Source organism: Camelus bactrianus, chromosome 1 (assembly GCF_048773025.1).
Source record: "Camelus bactrianus isolate YW-2024 breed Bactrian camel chromosome 1, ASM4877302v1, whole genome shotgun sequence".
Taxonomy (NCBI): domain Eukaryota; kingdom Metazoa; phylum Chordata; class Mammalia; order Artiodactyla; family Camelidae; genus Camelus; species Camelus bactrianus.
In genome coordinates this window covers 126,285,632-126,308,706 of record NC_133539.1, presented here as the reverse complement: position 1 = coordinate 126,308,706, position 23,075 = coordinate 126,285,632, and the positions used below count along the sequence as shown (strand labels likewise).

General features: G+C 44.9%; 2 long non-coding RNA genes across 3 annotated transcripts; both read left to right on the top strand.

The window, feature by feature from the left end:
- The first annotated feature begins 66 nt into the window (after window positions 1–66).
- On the top strand, window positions 67–3,426 carry LOC141578888 (uncharacterized). 2 transcript variants are annotated; one of them, XR_012509740.1, is made up of 3 exons: window positions 67–762; window positions 2,157–2,710; window positions 3,197–3,426. It is a non-coding gene; the product is annotated as an uncharacterized LOC141578888 (long non-coding RNA). The 2 variants fall into 2 exon arrangements; XR_012509739.1 differs by having other exon boundaries at window positions 69–762; window positions 3,262–3,426.
- Window positions 3,427–13,325: 9,899 nt separating this feature from the next.
- Window positions 13,326–20,589, top strand: LOC141578390 (uncharacterized). Its single transcript, XR_012508777.1, has 3 exons — window positions 13,326–13,934; window positions 20,031–20,174; window positions 20,279–20,589. It is a non-coding gene; the product is annotated as an uncharacterized LOC141578390 (long non-coding RNA).
- Window positions 20,590–23,075: the final 2,486 nt, after the last annotated feature.

Sequence of the window (23,075 nt, the reverse complement as noted above, 5' to 3'; positions counted from 1 at the left end):
GTCACGTTTCTCCGGGTCATATTGCCCCGGGGTTGCAGTAGGGTGAGGGGGCGGCGGGGTGTTGGCGGGGGTATGGAGCCTGCCGCTTGGGAGCTGGTGGTTTAGCTCCCATCTCTTCCGCAGCTTGGCCTGGCGGCAGCCTCTTTTGCCCCAGGTCCCAAAGCACAGTTTCCCTGACAGCTTAGCCACTGGAGGTGGGCAGGATGTGCTGAGGGGGCGGAGGCAGCTGCCAAGGCAGCGACGAAGGGGGCTGTCCCTGGCCAGCTGGTCAATTTGTTCCCATCTCAAATTTTGCTGCCCCAGTTTCGCAGAAAGCCCTTCTCCAGTTAATTCTTCTCCTGGGAGGTGGGCGCAGTGCATGCAGCCCAAGGTCTGGGCTCTCCCCTGGGGAGGGGCAGAAACCTCTTGTTCTCCTTTGTCTTTATTCTTCAGCGAAGGGGTTACTTGACCCAATTCTTAATTCTGAGGAAGTGTAGCCTGTGTTACGGAAGAGATGCTGGACAGTGAGGTTTCTGGGTGGGTTTTCACATCAGCTGATGCTCCAGGCAGGCAGGAAAGCTATTACTCAGAGCTCCTTAGTGTGGAGTTGGGGGATGGCCCCGCCATCCTCACCATGCTTTTTAAAAATGTGTTACTCCTCTCTTTTTCCTAGGTGACATTTTAGGTTATTGGGTCACAGATTGCTGGCACACTCATCCCTGTTCTCAAATATCTTTTAAACTTGGGTGAAGTGATAAGTAGGAGAAGATGATTTACTGAAAGGTAAGAATACTTAAATTTGCATTAAAGCTAAATTCTGTCAGTCATTCTCAAATGATTTTTCTCTGATTCTAAATCCACGACCTAGTGAATGTTGTACTCCTGTGTAAATCATTGATCTTCACATCACATTGGTTGAGTGGTCAGCGAGATTTGTTAATTAGATTATTCCTGAAAGGAAAAGCTCAGGCTTTTGAGAATTCCTTGTCGGATATCACCCAGGCAGTCACAGTAGAAGACAGAGCTGATATAAAAATCCCTCACCTGCCTGAACTGCAAAGCTTCTGGAATTACTGATCCCTGAAATGCAGGTGACACTTGATGATAATCTGGGGGATGGTTTATATGATCAGATTCTTCCAGTCCTGTAAATGGGTTCCGTGGCCCCAGCCCTGTAAGAACTGGTCTTAGGGGCCATATCATGAGGTGTGGGATGGGAAGGCAAGGTCTAAGAGCTGAAATCACTGAGATTCCACACTCGCTAAACACAGACTCCAGAGCCTAATTGTTGTCAGGTTCTGTACTGGATTTGAGAGTGTGTTCAGACATGATTCTTGCCCTTCAGGAGACACTGCCTGCATGGTAGTAACCTTTACATAGATCTGGGGAGGATGGCAATTACGTGGATGGGCTGTTACGGTTCTCAGTGTGCCCAGGCTCGCTCTTCCAGGCACTCGTGGGAATAACGAGTCATCTTATTCACTCACTCACTAATTTATTACCATTGAATTGATCATTTGTCCCACAGTAAGTGAAAGAAGGTATCAGGAAGCTGAGTTTTGTCCCCTCTCCTATCACTGATTGTGTCTGTCAGTCGGAAGCCTTGAGTATGCATTGTGAAATGGTGGTATTTCTTGCCCAATGGGGCTGCACTGTGAGTTTTGAGAATCAGGGGAGTCACGTGGGTAGGACAGCACCCTGACACACATGGCCACCCCACCACATGAGACAGCATTGTCGATGCTCAGGTGACCCGATGTAGACCGCGGTGCTAAACCTGAGCATGTTTAGTGATCTTGGTGGCTATGAAAATACAGACTACCCGTCCTTACCTCTGAGACTCTGAGGGTGTGCACACCAGAATTCTGCATTTTAAGAAGCACTTTAACTAAATCTGATGAAGATGATCTGATTGTCCCACTGAGAAACACTGGTGTGCGAGACACCAATATTGAGGATTCTCAGGGAGCGATGTCTTTTCAGGATTGTCCAAGGGTCCTCAATTGAGACTTTTGCCTTGGGTGTAATTGTATGTGTTCAGAAGTGATGTCTTTCACTTCCAGTGCTTGCCAGCATGCTCTCTGCAGGGGTTTGCTCTCAGTAGATGGCAAAAACTATGATTCTTCAGGTCACCGAGCTAGAGTGTGAGCGATATTTTATTTTGGTTTTCTTTATAGCAATGCAGAGTCTCCCGAGAACAGATTCAGACTGAACAGATTTGTGTCAGACTTTGGGAGACCGCTGGTGCCCAAGATGTTCTCTGGCAGGTCAATGACGAATCTAGGTCCATCTTTCACAGCTACGTCAATGAAGTGGGACACTTCGACAAGGCCAAAGCTGGTATCCCAACCATAGCCCTTGACAGTGATGTTCGGCTCCAGGAAGCCATCAGATGCAGCAGGTGGCCAGAGGAGGAGCCGAACTTGCTCATGAAATGTGACATCCCCAACTTCATCAACACGGACCAGAACTCTTCCTTTGGGGAAGATGATCTGATTTTCGATCCACCGAATGTTCTAGAAAATAAGCCAGTTGCCCAGACCCCACACAAAGACTTGAATTGAGAAACGTGCTTTGTCAGGTGTATTTTTGAAGATATGAATTTTGTCTTTGTATGGCAGGAAGTCCCCTTTCACAAAATTGTATGTGTTTTTGTCTGAGAGAGAGAAATGGAGACAGACAGAAAGACGAAGAAGCAGAAGAGAGCGCCCTCAGAAGAGAGCTAGTTAAGGTGAGTTTTGTGCCATTAAAAAATATTTGGGGTTTTGGGGGGAACAAAGTATTTACACTGTCTCATTCTACTCGTTGGAAACCTTGGCCCCACACTCAGTGTCAGCATCCTTGAACAGGGGTTGGCACGGTGCATTTTATCTCGCGCTGCCTCTTCCACGTTCTGCCTTTAGCACGTTGCTTTGCCTCCCAGGGCTGCCACCCTTTAAACTGTAATGTGAGGAGTCTGGAGTAGATGATCCATCCCAGCTCTGCTGTTTTGCAAATTTCTTATTTCGTATTCGGATAAGGCTGGGATACACCCAGAGCAGTATAAACCAGGCCCTACCTCCTGTCTCTTGCTGGGGCAACCCTCAGGTCTGTGCCTTCTACTCAAGCCTTTACTGAGCCCAGCTTTTGTCAGGAGCCCAAGTGCCTACCGGGATGGCAGGAGACCTGTCTCTCGTGGTCACGGTGGCAGACATTTCTATTGGTTGTGCTGAAACAGCTCTTCTGAGATCCTCCGGCCACCCTTGCTCCAACCTGAGGACAGAACTACCGTTCCTTTCCTAGGAGGAGGATCAATCCATGCTGCATTTTATGACAATCCTGTCCCCAGGAATGCACGGAAGGTTATCAGCTGAGTGAGGGGAAGTGCCTCTGTGTCTCTGTGTCCCTGTATCTCTGTCTGCTCACAGTGCCCTGCCACCGGCTACTGAACAAGAAAAGTGCTATTCACCATGCTGTGTCTTTTGCAGATGTGTAGGTGATGGTCTTGTGGCTCATGTGTGGGCTTTGTGCTGGGATGGTGAAGGGCTTATAAATACCTCATCAACATGTATTCGAGGTGACCTGGTGCCACACAGACTTGATTCATGAAGGCATCAAGCCTGCACACTGGTTTGGAAACAACTTGGTTTTGATCAGTCACACTGCATGCATGACTCACTGCTGATCTCTGGGTGGTTTTTTCATTTTAGATTTATTCAACCAGTGTCTTGCTTAAGCTGAAAAATAAATTTATTTCACTAGAATATTCTCAGATTCTTTGTTTTCACACATCCAGTTGTTTAATTCTTTAAAAATCATTTTGTGTTTATAATGCCTCCTAATTTCTATCAACTCTAGGTTCCCAGTGGCCTGAGCCATGCACCAGATTTGATGTAGGAACTGTTCCACCAAAAGAAATCCCTTTGCCATAAAATCTTTTGAGGAAAATATTATTCTTTAAGGATCTAACAGTAAATAGTAGAACAAAGCATGGAACATTTATTGTAGTTAATACATGTTCATGCAAAAAGAAATGATATTTTCATTAAACAATGTTGATTTTAATAACATTTACTAATGTGAATATTATTATTCATAATTTAAATAACCAAATAAAACCACAGTTATTTATTATGAAGATTGAAAAATATTTACACTGTCTCTCAATTAGAGGTAGCTTTATTAGAAGACTGAAGGGTATTTAAAAGATAGAAAAATACCCATGATGACACCATCATTTTTATTAACTAAATATCAAGAACTGTGCAGGGTTAAGATTTAACCCTCTGCAAGCTGCCAAGTTAGCATGAGGTAGTTTGTGGATGCTGCCAGAAGACAGGAGACTCCCTCAGGATCAGAGACAAAGAACTTCCTGCCAGCACAGCAGGCAGCTTGGGGTTCATGTTCATGTTGGTTCCTGAGTTTCTTTCCTTTTGCTGTTGTAACAAAGAACCACAGACTCAGTGGCTTAAAGCAATACACATTCATCATCTCACTGTTCTATTGTGAAGAAGTGGAAAGTCATTGTCAGTGGGCTAAAACCAACGTGTGGCCAAGGCTACGTTCCACACCGAGGCTCTAGGGAGGGATTCGTCCTCCTACCTTTCCCAGCTTGCAGAGGTGTTCACAATCCTTGGCCCAGGGCCCTGTGTCACTGTGACCTCTGCTGCCACTTTACATCTCTGTCTCTGACTATATAGATATAAAGGAAGAGTCTTCTACATCTGGTATGGACCCTTTTTCCTAAATGGACATTGTATCTCTATTTATGTGCAGATTAAAACCCCTTCCCTGCAGGGTGTGGTGGCATCAGCTCACAAGATTACCACTCTGGGCTTTAAGTGTCCTCTTTGTATTGTCACCTGGGAACTTCTCTTTCCATAGTTAGCTCTGTGTTACATTTGTTGTTGTATTTTACCCGGCATTACTGAAAGTTTTACTTAAAAGGGATCCTAATTAGCTCTGTTTACCTGTTTCCAGAGCTGAAAGCTTCAGTTCTCGAGTATCTGTTTGATTTCTCTTAAAAATACATTCCAGTATATTTCTCTGGTGAAAGTCTTTACCCTGTTGTCTATTCTCCCATAATTTCCTTATTTTCTTGAATATATTAAAAGTATTTTATAGCCTTTATTGGTAACTCTGATGCCTACATCACCTGGGGGTTTGCATCCTTTGTCTAATGTTTCTTATTCTCATATTATCCGTTATATAGTCTTGACATGTTGCATGTCTTGAAATTCTTTATTACATGGCAGACATTGCAAATGAAAAATCCATATGTTATTTTCCGTGAGAGGTTTTCTACCTTCCTTTTAGGCAAACAGGGTGAGGGACTGATCATGTCGCTCCAATCAGGCGCTGAGGTGGATCAGGAATGAAGTGCCTTTTTTCTTAAAACAGCTTTGAGGTATACTTGGCAAAGTAATTTTCACACGTATAAAGTGTACAGCTAATACGTTTTGACATAAGTATATCCCCAAGAAACCATGACCACATTCAAGAGAGTGAACATACCCATCACCCACAAAGCTTCTCTCCTGCCATTTGTTGTCCCTCCCTCCCTCCCCATCTCTTCCCCTGGAAACCATTAATCTGCTTTCCATCACAACATATTGGTATGCATTTTCATCATCGTTGTATGAATGGATTCATGCAGTATCTACTCTATGTTGTCTGACTTCTTTCATTCAGTGTAATTATTTTGAGAGTCATCTGTGTTGCTGTATTAATAGCTTATTTGTCTTATAGCAGAGTATTGTTTTGTGCTGAGTTTTTACTGAATAGTTTGTTGTGAGCAGTGTTTGGATAGACCATCATTTGTTTCTCCATTTACTTCTTGATGGATGCATGGGTTATTTACAACTTGAGCTATTATAAATAAAATTGCAGTGAATATTTGGTTACAAGTCTTTATATGGACATATGCTTTTCTTTTCTAAAGCCCCAGATGAGGAATATCTGGGTTATATGGTAGATAGGTATTTACCTTTTTTAAAGAAACTGTTAAAGACTGTTCCAAAATGGTTGTACTATTGTAAATTCCTTGTGGCCTGTATCAGCTCTGCTTGCTCTACTTCCTTACCAGCACTTTGTAAGGTCGGTCTTTCTAATCGTATTCATTCTTGTATGTATGTGTACTAGTATCTCACTGTGGTTTTTAAAAGCATTTCTCTAATGACAAATGGCATCTTTAATCAGCATCTTTTCATATGCTTATTATCCATCTGGATATCTTTACTGAAGTGTGTTTTCTGGCCTCATTCATTCATTCAGGTGTTTGCATTATTATTGAGATTTGAGACCTCTTTATTCTGGATCAGATACAAAGAGAGATCAGATATATGATCTGCAAATAGCTTCTGTCTATGGCTTGTCTTTTCATTTGCTTAGCAGTGTTTAGAACAGCTTTGAAGGGTCTTCATTTTGATAAAGTTCACTCTATCAGTTTCTTTTTAAAATAGATTATACTTTTGGTGTCATAGCAAAGAAATATTTGCCAAACCCAAGGTCATAAAGCTTAAGCCTATGCTTTTTCTCCTAGCTGTTTTGTAGTTTTAGATTTCCTATTAAGTTCTATGATCAATTGTGAGTTAATTTTTGTATATTTTCTGAGGTGTGGATCAAAGTTCATTTTTTTTTTTTTGCATATCACTCTCTAATTCTTCCAGCACCACTTGTTGAAAAGATCCTTTCTCCACTACATCCTTTTTGAGAATCAATTGTCAATATAAGTGTTGGTTTAGTTCTGAACATTCTATTCTGCTCCATTATTCTATTTTCCTGTTTTACACCAACACCATACTTTCTGATTACTGTAGTTTAAAAAAAAAAAAAAGCTGAAAATCTGATAGTGCAAGTCTTCCAACTTTGTTTTTCTTGTTCAAAATTGTTTTGGATATTTGGGATCCTTTGTATTTTTATATGAATTTTAGAATCAGTTTTAAAATTCCTTACATCCTGTTCTGCCAATATTCAACACATATCTTTGGCCATCTCCAAAGCCACATTTTCTGAAGAAGTCTCTCTAGATCCCAGGTGAAAGGAATTTCTATTTCATCTGTGCTCCAATCACATTTGATAATATTTGATTACATTTATTCATATTTGGATGGATGTACTTGTGTGATCTTTCCTGCCATATAGTAAATCTCTCAAGACTTGGAATCTTGACTTGGTTCCCTCTGTCTGCTGAGAAAACTAGTTCTATGCTTTGCAGGAGAGCGCCCTGCAGTAAGAAGCATCTGCAAGACACATCTAGCTCATTGCTTGCATATCGTCAAGGAATCCTGCAGATTTAGAATTGTTTATTGATTGTTGTCTATAAGACGGCTCAGCCTTTTTTATTTCTATTGCTACTGCTGCAGTTTCAAAGGACAATGGGCTAATTATTTTCCAAATATCAAAACATACTGTAATTGAGTTGTGAAGCAAATTATGTGCTGCTGTTTCTTAACAACCTGCTTAGTGTTCACAGGTACCTTCACTCATGGAACTTTTGGGAGAATGTCATATCCTCAGAGATAGCAATGCTGTCTTTGGCGACCTGAGTGGTAGTATCTGAACCCACTCCTGCTGTTTTTCCAGTGCCCCCTGTAGCCCTCCTCCAGCCCTCCATGGGGGGCCTGCAGTTCTGCCCTCGAAAATCCTGTTGCTTCTCAGGAAGAATTCCCTATGAAGCATATTCATGTCCTTCTTGTGGAGACATTCAGTCCAGAGACCTGACAGCAGGGGAAAATGTTTAGACTGCTTTTGGTAGAACGTAAATTCTTCCATACTTGTTAGAAGCAAATCAAATGAGGAAACTCTGTTGGCATCTAACAAATCAGGATAAATGTCTGATGAGGAAGATCAGCTTCCCCATCCCACTCAGGCGTCATGTTGATGTGACACTCAACTTGGCAAACATTTTCTCCTGTGAGCAACGTGAAGTTCAAGACGTTATGAAGGGCTTTTTGTTTTTCTTCCTTAGTCTTTCCACATTCACTGTGTCTGGTGAGATTATATGAATCCTGCTTAATTTCAGCCCAGCACTAAGCTTTTTAAAAGGATCACGTGTTTAAAAGGCTAGTGGACAATTTGTTAGAAGATCAAAATCTTTAGACTTTGGTCCTAGAGTTGAATCTTGGTTACTGGTGAATGAGAATTCCCGTTAAAATTTTAAATTCAGCGATATAAATTTTTAAAAATAGTTAAATATTAGGCAATTTCATTAAACACTATAGCAGTTATTTACTTTTAAGCCTGTCTCTGGGGCAATTTTGCAATGATTCCCTCCCTTTATTGATTCCCTCTTTATCAGAATCCTTGAGAGGTCCCTGTCATCATTGTCAATATCATCATCATCATCACCATCATCATGGAACTGATTCCTCTGGGAGATTCTAGGAAAATAAAGAGCTGGACTGGGTTCTGTGCTGGTCAGTGTGTGCATATACAGTAAGAAGAGTTGTCAGACATTAGATTCAAGATACCCTTTCCATTTAGAGAAGAATGTGGTCATGAAATCCTGATGTGCTGAATGAAGGAAGTGATGGGAACAGGGTAGTCAATGGAAAGGAGGAGGAAGTGAGTGAAGCGGGGAGCATAGAGCCTTGGTTAGGTGATCAGCACATTGGTGAAAATGAGGGGAGTGTGATGGCAGAATCATGTCCCTCCCCGGCCACAGGGTAGCCACCTTTGACATGTTACTGTACATGGCAAAATGCATGACAGATATTTTAGGACAAAAATCTTAGAGGATTTCTGTCTTCTAAATTGTCTATCAGTTAGCGTTTTAAACCCATGATACATTATTAAAGATTAGTGCAGGGGAACAAATAAAAAGGATTCATATAATCCACCAGACATACTGAATGCAGAAAGGCTAAGGAAGAAAAAAAAAAGTCATTCATAAGTGCCTTGAACCATAAAATGCTCATGAGAGGAAATGTTACACAGGTGAGTGTCTCAGCCACATCCAAAATGCCTGAATTGGATGGGACAAGGGGATCCTGAGATGAGACAATAGGGTGAGTAGCCTGGATTGTCCAGGTGGGCCGAATGTATTCACAAGGGTCCTTAAAATGGAGGATATTTCCGAGCTGAGTTTAAATTCAGAGGGAGGTGTAGCCATAGAGCAATGTTCAGAAAGGCTGCTGACCATGAAAATGGAGGAAGTCGTGGGGCACAAGCTAAGGAAGGTGGGTTACCTCTGGAAACTGGAAAAAAAAAACAACAACAAGGAAACATTCTCTTCTAGACCCTCTAGAAGGAAGGAAACCTGCTGCTACCTTGAATTTAGCCCAGTGAGAACTGTGTTGGATCTCTGACCTCCACAGCCATAAGCTGATAAACCTGTGCTGGTTTAAGCTCTTAAGCTTATGGAAATTTCTTACATTGGTAAGAGGAAAATAACATAGTAAGCCGTATTGTAACGGATTAAAGGTATAGGATGGGGTGTGGAGAGGATTCTGACATTTACACCTAAAAAACAACCAGGTGAAATGGGAAGGTGTTTTAAGGAAGACTTACCTGGCAGGGCTGTTAAGCAGACTGGAGCGAGGGGAACATAGGAGTTAGAGGAATCAATTAAATCTCTACAAGAAAAATAAGGAATAAAATGTAACAGGGCTTCAGTGATAGTGGATGTAGGAATGGAAATGGGCAGAGAGATATAAATATTACTTTGATATTAGCTACAGGTTTGATGACTGCATGTTGGGGAGACTTAGCCGATGTGTGGACTGAATGTTTGCATCCCCTCAAAATCCGTATGTCGAAACCCCATCTCCCAGGGTGATGGTATTGCGAGGCGGGGCCTTTGGGAGGTGATTTGTAGGATAAAATGAGGTCAAGAGAGTAGAGCCCTCATGAATGGGATTAGTGTTCTTATACAAGCCCCCAGAGTGCTTGCTTCTCTCTGCTCTCTGGGATATGAAGATATTGGGAAGACAGCCATCTTCGAGCTGGCAATCCTCTCAAGGTTACATTGACCTTGAAAGTCTCAGCCTCCAAACCATAAGGAATATGCTGGTTGTTTAAGCCACCCGACACGCGGTAATATGTTACAGCATCCCAGACTGACGAAGACAATGGAGAATGCCTCTGAGTTTGGCACTGATTGCCTGGAGAATGCTGAAACCCAGGGAAGTGGGCAGCACAGACGTTTACTCATTTAATCCTGCCAACACAGTAGGAGATAGAGTCCACATATTCCTCGCTACTTAAAAGGTAAGGAAAAAGAGGCACAAATAATAACAACGACAACAAAAACAACAATAATTTGTCCAAGATTCACACAGAACCCCCTGGAGGCAGAGTGAGAATTTATACTCAGGCAGGCTGGCCCAAGAGCCCCTGCTCATAACTAATAAGTCAGATCAACTTGCTTATGTGGATCAGTTTTTTCAACTGTGTTATGAGGATACTGTGTCTAGTAACTTATAATTTCAAAATACATCACTGTAACGGAATCATTAGTCACAGGCCTTACAAACCACAGAAACCTACACATACAAAAATAACTCGTTAGGTCAAGATAACCAATAACGTTTTTAAATATTATACCTGCTGGGCCTTTGCAATAAAATGTCTTTTTATAATTCTGTCTGGCTACAGAATAACTTCATAATCCTGCATGTTGCTGGTGGCTCCCATGTTGGACAGCACGGGCCTAGAGATTTTAAATTACTTGCCCAGACTCACCCAGGAAGCTCGTGGTGGGATTCTAGCTATAGTCTGGGACTTTTACTTCCTATCCAACAAGTCCCTCATGGAAGTTTAGAAGCTTCTCCTTTGGTGCCCAGCTGTCTATCCATACTTATAACATATTGTCAGGTGTTCCAGCCTGCTCCTGAACATCAGCCAGAACCCACTTCTGCTCTATTTTGTCCAGGTAATACCTTCTAGCAACTTCCATTGCCTTCTTGGCATCAGTTCTTACCTGGAAGGGTAGTGGCTAGAGGTGGAAATGTGTCCACATGACAGGTTTTTCATAAACATAGCAGGAGTGTTCAAGAGAATAAAACGTCAGGAAGATGAGTAGAAGCAGGTCATTTAATATACCAAATGGGTACTATCAATGTCTTTGTTTCCGAGTCCAGGCTTGTTCTGCTCGTGCATTACAGGCCAATAAATCAGGAGACCAGGTTTTGGGGCAAGAAATAGCGACTTTAATTTGGAAAGCCAGCTGAGAAATGGTAGAATAATGTCCTGAGGAACCATCACCCCAAGTCAGATTTCAGGCTCTTCTTTTATTAAAAATGGGAAGTGGGAATGCTTGGTTGTTGCAAACTTGGTGTATGAATTCTTTGTTGTTAGAATCCTTTGTTCTTGCAGCTCTTCACCTGGGTCACATCCGTGTAAACCTCCAACAAACAAATGTTGTTTTCTATTCTGTAACTTGTTATCTTTATGTGAATAGAAAAGTGTTAATATCCTTCAAAGTCAGAGCCTTGAGAATAGGTTCTCCTGTATATTTCAGGCTCTAGGCAACATTGTTTTACAAAAGGTGCAGAACCAACAAGACTAAGCCTAGGAAACAGGGCACAGGGTTAAAGTCAAAGGAACAGATCTAGTATGGAGTCAGGTTTTTTCTTTCCTATTTCAGTAGTGCCATGGAGAAGGCAGTTTGGGCAGCTTTTCGTAGGGTCCTGGAGGCTTTCTCTCTCAGCCTCTGTGTGCCTCTGTTGAAAACCCTTCATAGCTATCTAGCCTGCTGGAAAACCACTCCGCCTGTTTTGCCCTGAAGATGTGTTCTGTTTATAACTGATCTCTACTTCTTGGAAAACAACTCAATAAAAACTCAGTTGGTTTTCCACCAGCCATGGGCAGGGGTGAGGAATAGCACTTTATTATTTTATAAAAAAAAAAAATAAAAGAAGTCTTAAAACAGCACTGGGCACATAGGAGAGAGTCAATAAATGCTTCCTGGCTAAAATCAAAATTGATGGCTCAGTGATTCCATGCCTGCTGTATTTGCTGAACTTGCTACTCCTTTGCTCCATTACACATTTTTTTTAACTGAAAAAGAAATACATGCATGTGGTTAAAAAAATTCAAACAGAGCACAAAAATACACAAATGAAAGAAGTTTTCCCTCATCTTCTCTTCTTTCAGCCCTCCCTGGAGATGCCACTGTTTACAATCCTTTTTGTGTTTTGCAGATATGCTATGCACATTCCGACCTATGTATGTAAATTCCTTTAAAGTATTACTTATTTTTAACTTAAAGGGATTTAAAACCTCAAGTGTCTTCTGCCCTGTTAATAGAAAAGAACAAATCTGACTCCATATTAGATCTTTTCCTTTGACTGTAACCCTGTGCTCTGTCTCCTAGGCTTCATCTTGCTTGTAAAACAATGTTGCCTAGAGCCTAAAATATACAGGAGAGCCTATTTTGAATGCTCTGACCTTTAAGGATATTTAACACTTTTCCATTCATATAAAGATAACAAGTTACATAATAGAAAATAACGTTTGTTTTGTTGGTTTACAGGGATCTGACCCAGGCAGATAGCTGCAAGAACAAAGGATTCTAACAACAAAGAATTCCTACACCAAGAAGATTGCAACAACCAAGCACGTAGGAAAGGAGCCTGAATTCTGACTTGGGGAGATGGTTTTCCAGGACATTAGTTTGCCATCTAGGTCTACAGAAAGTTGCTACTCCATGCCCCAACACCTGGTCTCCCAACTTACTGGCCTGTCCTGCACTAAGGAGAATGAATTTGGACTCAGTAACACTCCTATCTTCCTAGCAAGCTGGGCACTGGAATTGAGGGCAGCTATCCCACACCCAGGGACATACTGTGTGCCCTTGATGTTTCCCCGAGGGTGGGGTGTGGTTTACCCTGGAAGGATGGGGACTATGCACCAACACTCAGGCAGTATGCTCCTTCTCGGATCTGACCTCGTACCTCCCGCTCCCCGCCAGCACAACACCTGGGACAGTGGAGGTAAGGCAGACATCTTGCCTGCCTGGGTCCCAGCATGTAAAAGGGGAATATGTACTCTTTCCAAGGTAGTTCTGAGCGACAACACCTGCGGGTGCTTGGTTCCCAGAGCAAGAGAAACCCAGCTCCACTTGGGAGCAACGGGTGTGATCCCCATAGGCGTTCTGCAGAGGCCTTGGGTGGAGGGCTGGACCAGGGAGGTTAAATATGAGCTGCGGGCCTTAAAGGGTTAGAGAATTGTGCAGAGGCAGGACTGTTGCCTCCTTCAGGATGCCCCCAGTGTTAAAACTATTTCTCTCCATCTCTGCTACTCTCCTCCACCCTCCAGAACCCTGCCTTCTCTCTGCTCCTCCTGTCCATGTCTCTTCCTCCACTTTTCCCCTTCTCCCGTCCTCCTCCTATCTTCTCTGTCCCTTGCTTCCCCACCTTCTCTCACAGAACTCGGAGAGGATCTCTGGCCCTCCTGCGCATGCGCAGTCTTTGCCAGCTGGAATGAGGGTTGGAAACTCCAGCTCCGAGCCGGGGATCGGCCCCAAAGGCTGCTCAGCTCTTTCGCCCGGTAGGACATTTGCTCCTGCCCCGGCTCCCCGGCCACAGCTGTCCAGGGCCAGGTGTGCACCTGCCGCCTCTCGCCCCAGCCGGGCTCCCCTGTGTCCGTGGCTGGCGTCCCTTTCCCCTCTCCCACCCGCGAGTCCTCTCCTCCCGGGCTGCCTCTCCTCGGCCGCCGGCCCGTCCCCGCCCCTGGGCGGGCTGTGTCCCGGGCGGGCGGGGTCTGCGGACCCGGATGGGTCGGGCGGCTGGGGCTGGGGCTGGCCTCCGAGCGGGGCTACAGCCCGCGACCCCCCCGTCTTTCCCTGCCCCGCGACCCCGGGGCTGCCCTCCTCTCCCTTTCCCTCTCCCTGGGGACCAGCTCAGTGGCGTCTGCGCTGCTCCCCCAGCTGAGTGCCTCCGGCTGTAAACCCCAGCTTCTCCTGGTGGAGTCGGTGAAAGAGAGCGTCAGTGCTGAGCGAGCTTCCGTCTCCTCCCTCAGTGTTTCTGCCCCAGGTAAGTACCTTGAACACTTTCACGTGTTATGATGGCGGTGCTTGATGATGTCACTGTTTTTATAGTGAGAGGGATTACAGTGTTGAAAGCAAGGCTTGGTTCAGTTAAAAATCAGCTGAAGGCATGAGGCTGTGACATCCTCCATCCTTCCCTCTCCCAGGGTGAAACGTGTGACCGTCGATGTTAAAAAAAATAGTTACAGTCCCTAACTAGCCCAATCCAGCTAGGGTGTGTTAACAGGAACAGCACCACCAGAGGCTTTGTAGACTCAGGGACATTGCAGTCCTAAAGAGCTCCTGGCAAAATTTGCTTTGTTTTGGTTTTCTTGTTCTTCTTAAATTGTGGGGCAGACTAGTTGTATAGAGGGAAAAATAATTGTCAAGAAATATTTTTTCATTTAACATCTTTATTGTGATATTGTTCACACACCATGAAGTCCACCCACATAAATGCTACAATTCAGCAGCTTTAGCATATTCACAGTGGTGCAACCATTAATATTCCAGAACGTTTTCATCACTTCAGAAATACCAGTGGAAATGAATGACCTATCCACACTTTCCCAGTGCTGGTTCTAAAGAAGTTTCTTGGCTGTTCCTGACCATAAATTATCTTGTTACCCATAAAAAATCTGGTAGGAAATCTAAACAGAATTGTATTGAATCTGTCTATGAAAGCAAGAAGAATTAATGTCTTTATGGCATAAATTTCTTCTACCCATGAATATATCTCGGACCCTATATTTTCATATTTCCAGAGCCTGGCCCATGGGAAATCCTCATTAATTGTTGGGTTTGTGAATTATGAGATACATCGTTAGTTGCAACTGAAGCCTTTCACAGAAGAGAAAAGTAAACTCACTGAAGCCAAGTGACTCTCTGATGGTCAGAAAGAGTGACAGCCAGTGCTGGAGTGATCCAGTGGACTTGGTGTTTGTAACCAGAATTCTCCAGCACCTACAGCTAAGGGGATCAGAGTATTCTTTTATTTTTTCTAAATGGCGTTGCTTTTATTTTTACTTATTTTTTAAAATTATTTTTTATTGAAGTGTAGTCAATTTAGAATGTCAGTTTCAGTTGTACAGCAGAGATTCAGTTATAAACATATGCATATGTATCTACATATGTTTTAGATTGTTTTTAGTACAGCTCATTACAAGAAATTGAATATAGTTCCCTGTGCTATATAGTAAGTCCTTGTCACTTATTTTATATTTATTAATGTGTATCTGTTAACCCCCGTTTTCCTGCCTGCTAACCACAGTTTGCTTTCTATGTCCATGAGTTTATTTCTAGCAGCATCGATTTTCCTAGTAATATATGCTGGTTGGCTGCTTTCAGTTTCAGTAATTCCACCTTATCTGTGGGCATTTTCCTTCTGGTGCGCCTGTTTGTGTTTTGCACACGTGATATAAGAGTTGTGTATTTGGGAGAACTCCAGGCCTCGTGTAGTGCCTAGTACAGAGCACCCACTGAGCTGATGCTTGAACTGGGAAAAAAAACATAGTAAATGTTGGAATTTCCACTACGGTTGAGACTTCCAGGTTTCTATAACCGGTTTAGCCCACCTTAATGTTGGCTGCACCCATACTGGGTAATTTGGTGGAACTTCATGGTATGGTGGTGTAGAGACGGGGCCTTGTATGCTTCTTCTCTTTCCGTTTTCTAAGACTCATTCTCCTGGGCCTTCCAGATCCTCCCCAAGAAGTGCCCAAGGCTGGCTTGGTGCTGCGCTGAGGCAATATTTGTTAATAAGGCCCTTTCCTCATCTCTTCTGAGCCTCCGTTTCCTTCTCTGCACAATGAAGACTTAGACTAGAAAAGTGCTTTTCAGTTTCTTTTAAGCCATGTTTCCTTTGAGAAACAGAAAATACAAATCTCTCCTCCCATTCAACATATACATTTTGACACATCCTCCAAGGAGTGACATAGCTCTTTGTGGAAAATTTAAGTGATTGTGATTCCAGGTGGCACAGAAAAGACTCTTCAGACATTTACTGCAGGGAGAGGGCAGGAAAGGGGCAGTATATCCCACTTTCTAGTGTGAGCACTTGAACAGGGGCTTGGGCTTATATACAGTGTCCGAAGTGGCCTCTCTCTAATCTTTTTTTTTTTTTTTTTGCCTCTCTCTAATCTTGCACAATGTGATAAACTTCTCTCCCTCAGTTTCTTAATGCGTCAAGTTGGGGTGATAACAATTTAAGTCTTTTGTGAAACATTATACACATAAGATATTTGTTTCTCGGTAGAAACAAAACCTGCGAGAGAATCAGGGATTTCTTTAAAAAAAATAAAATCTTGTCCACAGCTCTCTGTCTGTGTCTATTTTGAAGTTCCTTGAGGGTGAGTGTTGGGTCTAAAGTCCATCGTGGGACAGGTGGCCCATGGGTCTGTGTGCCGCAGATGGCCCCCTCCTCCCCAGGCCTCTTCCTCTCAGTCCAGGATGAGGTTCCCTAGTAGATTTACACAGAGATCTTGTGGAAATGGCTTTTCATTTTATTGTTTCATGAAGAAGGGCTGCCATCATGACCTCTGTGGTCAGGTTTTGGTGACCTGAAGGCTATGCTATTACGTTTTTCTATTTAATAAAAAGAAAAAAATTACAAGTACAAAATTAGGCCTACGTTGGTGGCAGGGGCTCTTGAAAGTGGGGACCATTAGCTTTGTTAGCTTCAGGTGCAGGGGCCTCTGGCCATGAGGACACATCATCGTGCTCTGAAGTTGGAGGTACCAGTGGGCTCAGTGGGAATGTTTACTGAGTGTATCTCATGGGCTGGGCATTGACCGATTTGTACTGTGTGTTCCTTATTTGAGACAATGAGCTCATTTAACCTCAATAGCCTCTTTAATAAATTAGACTTTTTAATTTTGAGATATAATGTAGATTCCCATGTAGTTGTAAGAGATAATATGGAGAGGGCCTACGGACTTTTTGCCCAAATTTCTTTAAAGGTTCCATCTTGCAAAGTTGGTATACAATTCAGTAATGACTCACTAACCCTTTGAGGTTTGTGTTATTGCCCTCATTTCTATTCATGATTAAACTGGGGTTAAGAGGAGCACACAGGCCTGCCCAGGTCACCCATGGTTAGTGTAGAGTCGGGTGAAACTTGGGCTTGGGATTTCCTGGCAGTATCAACATGATTCTCTGTGGCAGGGAGCAGCATTCACATTGCTTGATTATTCATTCATTCAACAAGCATTTATTGAGTAAACTCTGTGGGTCAGATGCTATCATAGATTTATCTGATTCTTCAGCAGTATGGAGAATCCGGTAATGTTTCCTTCTTTTTTTTAATCTGAGAAAATTAGCTCTGAGATGTTATAAACCGCCAAAAGGAAATATAGCTCATAAATGAGGGATAGTAAATTTGTACAGTTCCTTCTTCTTATGCATGTGGTACCCAAGGCATTTTACATTTCTAAAGTTCCATAATCCAGATATATTCTTGTAAGGCAAGGATTTGTTTTTAATTGAAGTATACTCATGTTTACAATGTTGTGTCAACTGCAAGGTTTTTTTTTTCCTTGAATTTGGAATTCAAAAAATATTTTTTGAGGGGGGTAAATAGGTTTATTTATTTGTTTCATTTTTTTAAAATGAGGTACTGAGGATTCAACCGAGGACCTCATACATGCTAAGCATGTGCTCTACCACTGAACTGAACCCTCCTCCCCAAAGCAAGTTTTCTTATCAAGTATTCTGCAGCTTAGCAGTTCAAATAAATTGGAGTTGAAATCCAGGTCTTTTGATCCTACTGTGTTTCTTTGCATTATATCCTGCTGAGGGGTGTGGAAGCAGTTCCTTTATTCATTCCTTTATTCAGCAGTTTTGAGCACTGACTTTGCATCAGGGCCTGGCTAGGTGCTTGGAAACAGAAAACAAGAAATGACCCTTTCTGCAGAGGTCGGAAGCCTAGACCAAAAGCTGCGTAATGTGATCCGACCTGCGGTAGCCATGTGCAGATGCTGAGGACAAACTGTACCCCCGGCTTTGCTTGGGCTCCCCCTGCCTTCTGACTGGTACACACCAGGTCACCGCAACCCAGTGAGGCCCGCAGCCCGCAGCAGAGTATGTACCTCGGTCTCCTCTTCCCTCTCGTCAGGGCCTGCAACTTGAACATCCCTGACTACGTGCAGTGTGCTTAGGACCACCAGACTCTCCCCGTGGTTGTCCAACCCGTGGGGATCATCTCAGAGGAGAACTTCTTTTGCATCTATAAGCGAATCTCCTTGGTGAGGCAGATCATCCCTTGCGGCTCGCAGTGGGCACTCTGTATCCACTACAGTCACCACTATGCACCCGAGAATGGGTGGAGCGACTTCGAGACCCACCGCAAGGTCGTGGGCCTTGTCACGATTACCGACTGCCTCTTGGCCAAGACCTTCGAGAAGCTCCACGTGCAGAGGAGCTGTATGGCACCACGCTCTATGACTCTCGGCTCTTTGTCTTTGTGCTGCATGGGGAGGTGGCCGAGCAGCCGCGCACCGAAGTGGCCTTCAATTTACGAGGACTGCAGGGTGGTGGAGAAGAGGATCGAGGACTTCACTGAGTCTCTCTTCATCATGCTCAAGTCCAAGTGGCTGGACTGTGCATCCGACAATACTGGGGACAAGATCCTCCTGCTCTACATCCTGTTTGAGAAGGAGGACTTTGTGGGATTGGACACAGAGAGCAGGAAAGTCTACCAGGATGCCCGGGCACCCTGGCTGTGTGAAGGGTTGCTTCCCTACATCCAGAAAGGGATCAGCAAGGAGGAGGGCTGTCTTGTAGCCAAGGCGTGAGGGAGGTGAAACCCGCCTGTTTTCAGACGTTTAAAAGTGAATCCGCCTTTGTTTCAGAGAGATACTTTTAGGGTTATTATGGACACTTACTCCCGCTTTTCAGCCAATTCCCCTGGTGTGACCCCTGGAGTTGCTGTCCAATAGAGTAGCCAAAGCCACTGATGCAAGGAGAGCTGGGGAGGAGGCTGCTCTGAGCTGAGATGTGCTCTAGGTCAAATGCACATCAGACGCTGAGACTTGTCTAGTAAAAAGAATGTAAACTATCTTGTTTCTTTCTTTATTGATAACATGTCAAAATGATAGTATTTTACATACTGTACAATAAGTAAGATATGTTCTTAAAATCAGTTTCTAGGGTTTTTTTGGGGGGGTTACATTTTTAAATGTGGCAACTGGGAAACTTTCTTTACATGGCTCACATTTCATTCCTGTTGGACAGCATGTCCTGGGACAGTCTCATCCCTTTGCTTATAGATGTCATGCTGAATCCTGAGACGCAGAATGAGGTGCTGGTTGAGCTGGGGTGGAGCCAGTGTCTCCTGCTTCCCAGGTCCAGCAAGTGCACGGCTCAGGCCCTCTCTCCCTGCCTGACAACCACCATGCCAATTTAGGACAACAGAAACACTGCCAGGGTTTCCAAATGAGCTCCTTACGCAGGGAAAGGCGTGTCACGGAGCATGGGGCACAGCAGGGAAAGATTCGTCCTCACTTTGTCCCTGTGATTAGGTCAACGGACCCACTTTGCCTTGGAAGTGCAGACGAGCTCTTCTGGGCTGCCTACCCCCCCACATTCTGCTCTGTTTCCCTGTGTATCTATCGAGATGTCCCTCGGGAAGAAGAAGGTGAGATGCCTTTGCCGAGAGGTGGTCCCCCTTTGCTGGGGAGAGTGTGGGAATCTGTGCCACCCCGACCTACGGCCTCGGGCCTTGAGTCTGGAGAGGGCTCATGGCGGTCCCACAGGTGACGGTCGGAGGGCCTGGCACGAGCTGCCGGGCCTGATGTGGAGGAGGGTTTCTGCGATTCTCTGTGAGTCTAAAATCAGATTCTACTTTCTGGTTGTTGGTAAGTTGGAGGAGAAGATGCCAGAGAATTGATAAAAAGAAAGTCCAGACCAGTCCTGTGAGTGACAGGCACAGGGGACCCGAGTCCCACCTGCTTGTGGTGCCTGGCGGTCTCTGGATGAATTTTCACTTCCTCCCCGGACATACCTCTATATCTTAAGGAAGGGGCGAGGCTTGTCGTCTCCATGACCTGTACTTGTCCTCACAGGGCACCGTGATCTACACGGCTTTCTCCCCTTCTGCTTCTTGTAGATGAGCTGGCAGATGTAGTGGCCTAGGCAAAGCTGAGGACACAGATGCCAGCACCGTGCCACTCCCAGGCTGGCTCCATTCCCGTCACCTGTCACCTCCTGCTGAGTCCCCAGGCGTCAGTCAATGTCGGTACATCGGTGCAACGTAAGTAGGGACCAACATCTCCCCCTGGACATAATGGTGGGTGAGCAGTGGAAGCCTGGAGCCCTGCCCCAGCCCCCTGACCAGTGCCTCCTCTTTTGTCACAGGAGGCACTGGTGACATGTTTGCTCAGCAACTGCTTGGCTCTGAGTCTGCAGACCCACCAGAGAATACCAGCTTGTTTTTGCCTTTTGAAGTCTGTCCTTGGGATTTGGCGGAGTAGCTGGTTGTGTGCTTAGCCCATAGTGGTTGACACTGTCACCATTGTTTACCCAGATTCTTGTGTACCAGGCATGGCTCCCGGCATCAAAATACAGCAGCGCATTAAACCTCCCTCCTGGTGGGTCTGTCTGTTTTGGTACCGTAAGGGCTCAGCCAGCATCTGAACGTCACTGAGATAAGGCGGCCAGTGAGCTCCGGTCAAGTAAGTTCTCCTCCAGTCACTTTTACTCCATTGTTTCTTTTACTATTACACAGTCATTAATTTTTTAAACAATCCTTTGGTGCAGGAACAGAGCCTAATTCTCTCCTGTTACTCTTGTTGGGAGTGAGTAAAATTGTCCAGCTTGAAATGCGACCACATTTTGTAGCTCAAAAGCTGTCTACACGCATCTAGGTGAAGTTTAGGTTTGGGGCGCTGACCACGTTGGGGTCCCCCGGCAGCGCCGCTCGCCTCAGGCCCCTGCCTTCCATGGAACAATAGGTGAGGGTGGGTCTCACCGTCCCCTCGTCCCTGTCCTCACCAAACTCAAGTAAATTCTTGTAATTGCTCTCAGTTATTTTTGTTCTCATGTGTTTCTAATTTTCGCTGTTCCTCTTTTCCTTTTTCTATTTCCCTTTCTATCTTGTACCGCCCTGTGAGCATGTTGTTGCGTCTGAAAAGTGGACTGTGCACACCCTGCATTGGAAATAGCGAGATTGTCCTCCGTGCTGTCCCCATCGCTTTAAAAAGCAAAAACCTTAACAGTTGCCTTGATCCATATATTATCCTAGTCATCTTTTTATTTTCTAGATTTTTCGAATATTTGCTTTGTTAGCACATCACCCACTGGTGTTTGATACCTGTTAAAATCCTTGCTTTGAGGAACCAGTTTGGTCCTCCTTATGTTTGGTGACAAATGTGCCCTTATTAAATTTGTTTGATTGTTTTGAAGCAGTGAGATGCGAATTGATTTAGGCGGCTGCTGAGGGATTTTTTTCAAGGAGTTTTTAAACTTGGAATGTCAAAATATGCAGCATCTTCCTTGATTCTGGCTTTTAGACAAACGTGCTTGGCACGCGGTTCAGGGCTGTCGCTGTGTGACGTGCGTGACGGAGCTTCCTGGCCGGCTGTCACTGGTGAGAAAGTGGCAGTCTCGGGGGTGAGCAGCTGCAGGGGATGCTGTTGGAAGAAGCAGTCACCGGTTTTTTGTTTTTTGTTTTTTCATTCACCTTCCCGGTGCCATTTAACTTACTTTGCCTTCATAGAGAGGCAGGAGCGGGTCTAAACTCCATGCCACTCTTATTTTCCCTTTACGAGGCTGGTTTTTCTGAGTATCAGAACAACATGGCCTTCTCCTAAGTAGCTGGCTCACTTGGATCTGGTGGACACAGGGACCGCTAAAGGGGACTGTAGCTTCCTCTCTGCTCCAGCCGGTGGGCATTCAGAGCCGGGTCTGTGGTTTGCCTCAGCAGCCATGCAGTCCTCCCTGCACCAGCCTTTACTATTAACCCATTATGGCAGTAAATAGCTGACTCCGTCTCTGTTGCAGCTGACGTCCACCACTGACGGCCGTGTCGTTAGTTTGCGGTAGTGAGTCTCCAACACCCTAGTCAGCTGTGAAGTGACCTTGCATTCTCACCCACACCCTGGTTCATCTCACCCGGGGGAAGGGTTTGGCCACCACCGTCATGCTGTCCATGAGACCTTGTTTCACCTTTCATGCCCTGGTCCAATTGTGGACACTTCATCCTTCACTGACTTGGTCTCGCTTGAGACAGGCCAGACATTCTGAAAGAGCCCATCACATTCTGGGGGGGAACAGAACACAAGAATCGCAAGTAGGATTCTAGGCTCTCTGGGTTGGCAAATGCAGGCTGGGATCTGTGAAGGCTGGGCTGTGCCCTTCACAGGCCTTTCCCGTGGCTCCCGAGAGCCCAGGGGTCGGAGTGAGAACAGCCTTGCCTGGGTTCCCCCATCCTCTTCTGCTCACTGGCAGGTGTGTCTGCTAACTAGGAACTGCCCCAAACCTCGGGCCCTTCAAAGTTCAGACCACAGGAGAAATTTGAGTCCCTTCTCCTGGGCCTCCTTTGTGAGAATCCAGTGCCTTCTGAGGTGACCAGAGGCAGGAGATGCCTCCCCCTCCAGGGAGCTCTCTTCGGAGGACTGTGACGCACTGCACCTTGCTGTCAGCTTGTGGGGTTCCATCCGTGGTCCTTGCAGAACCAGACTTGAGTTTGGCTTAGCAATAGAAATGACAAGACTGATTCCAGGGCAGGGCCGGGGGGAGGAACAGGGGAAATTCAATGTGACCTCAAACACCTAGGTTGGTTCTGGGTCTGTTACTAAAATCGGGAGCCTGGGAAGTACCTGCCAGGAATCGAACTCTAGACTAAATGGTGGACATGAGGCATTTTTAAGATTCCATTTGTCATCCAAGTTAGGACTTCAAAGAGGCACTCGGGTCTATGGCCCCGGGGCTCAGGTGAAGGAGCCGGACTAGAGATACACGTTGGGAGTCGTCATTCTTAGCTGGTGTTCACAGCCGTGCAGGTGGATGAGCTCATCTCGAGAGGTGCAGACTGAGGCTGAGGCGGGTCAGGGCTGTGCCTGGGTTGGAGGAAAGCCCAGACCATGCAGCTTTGGCGTGTCACTCAGTGGCGTTTGGGATTTTCAGAGCAATGGCATTTATCCTTATGGGTCTT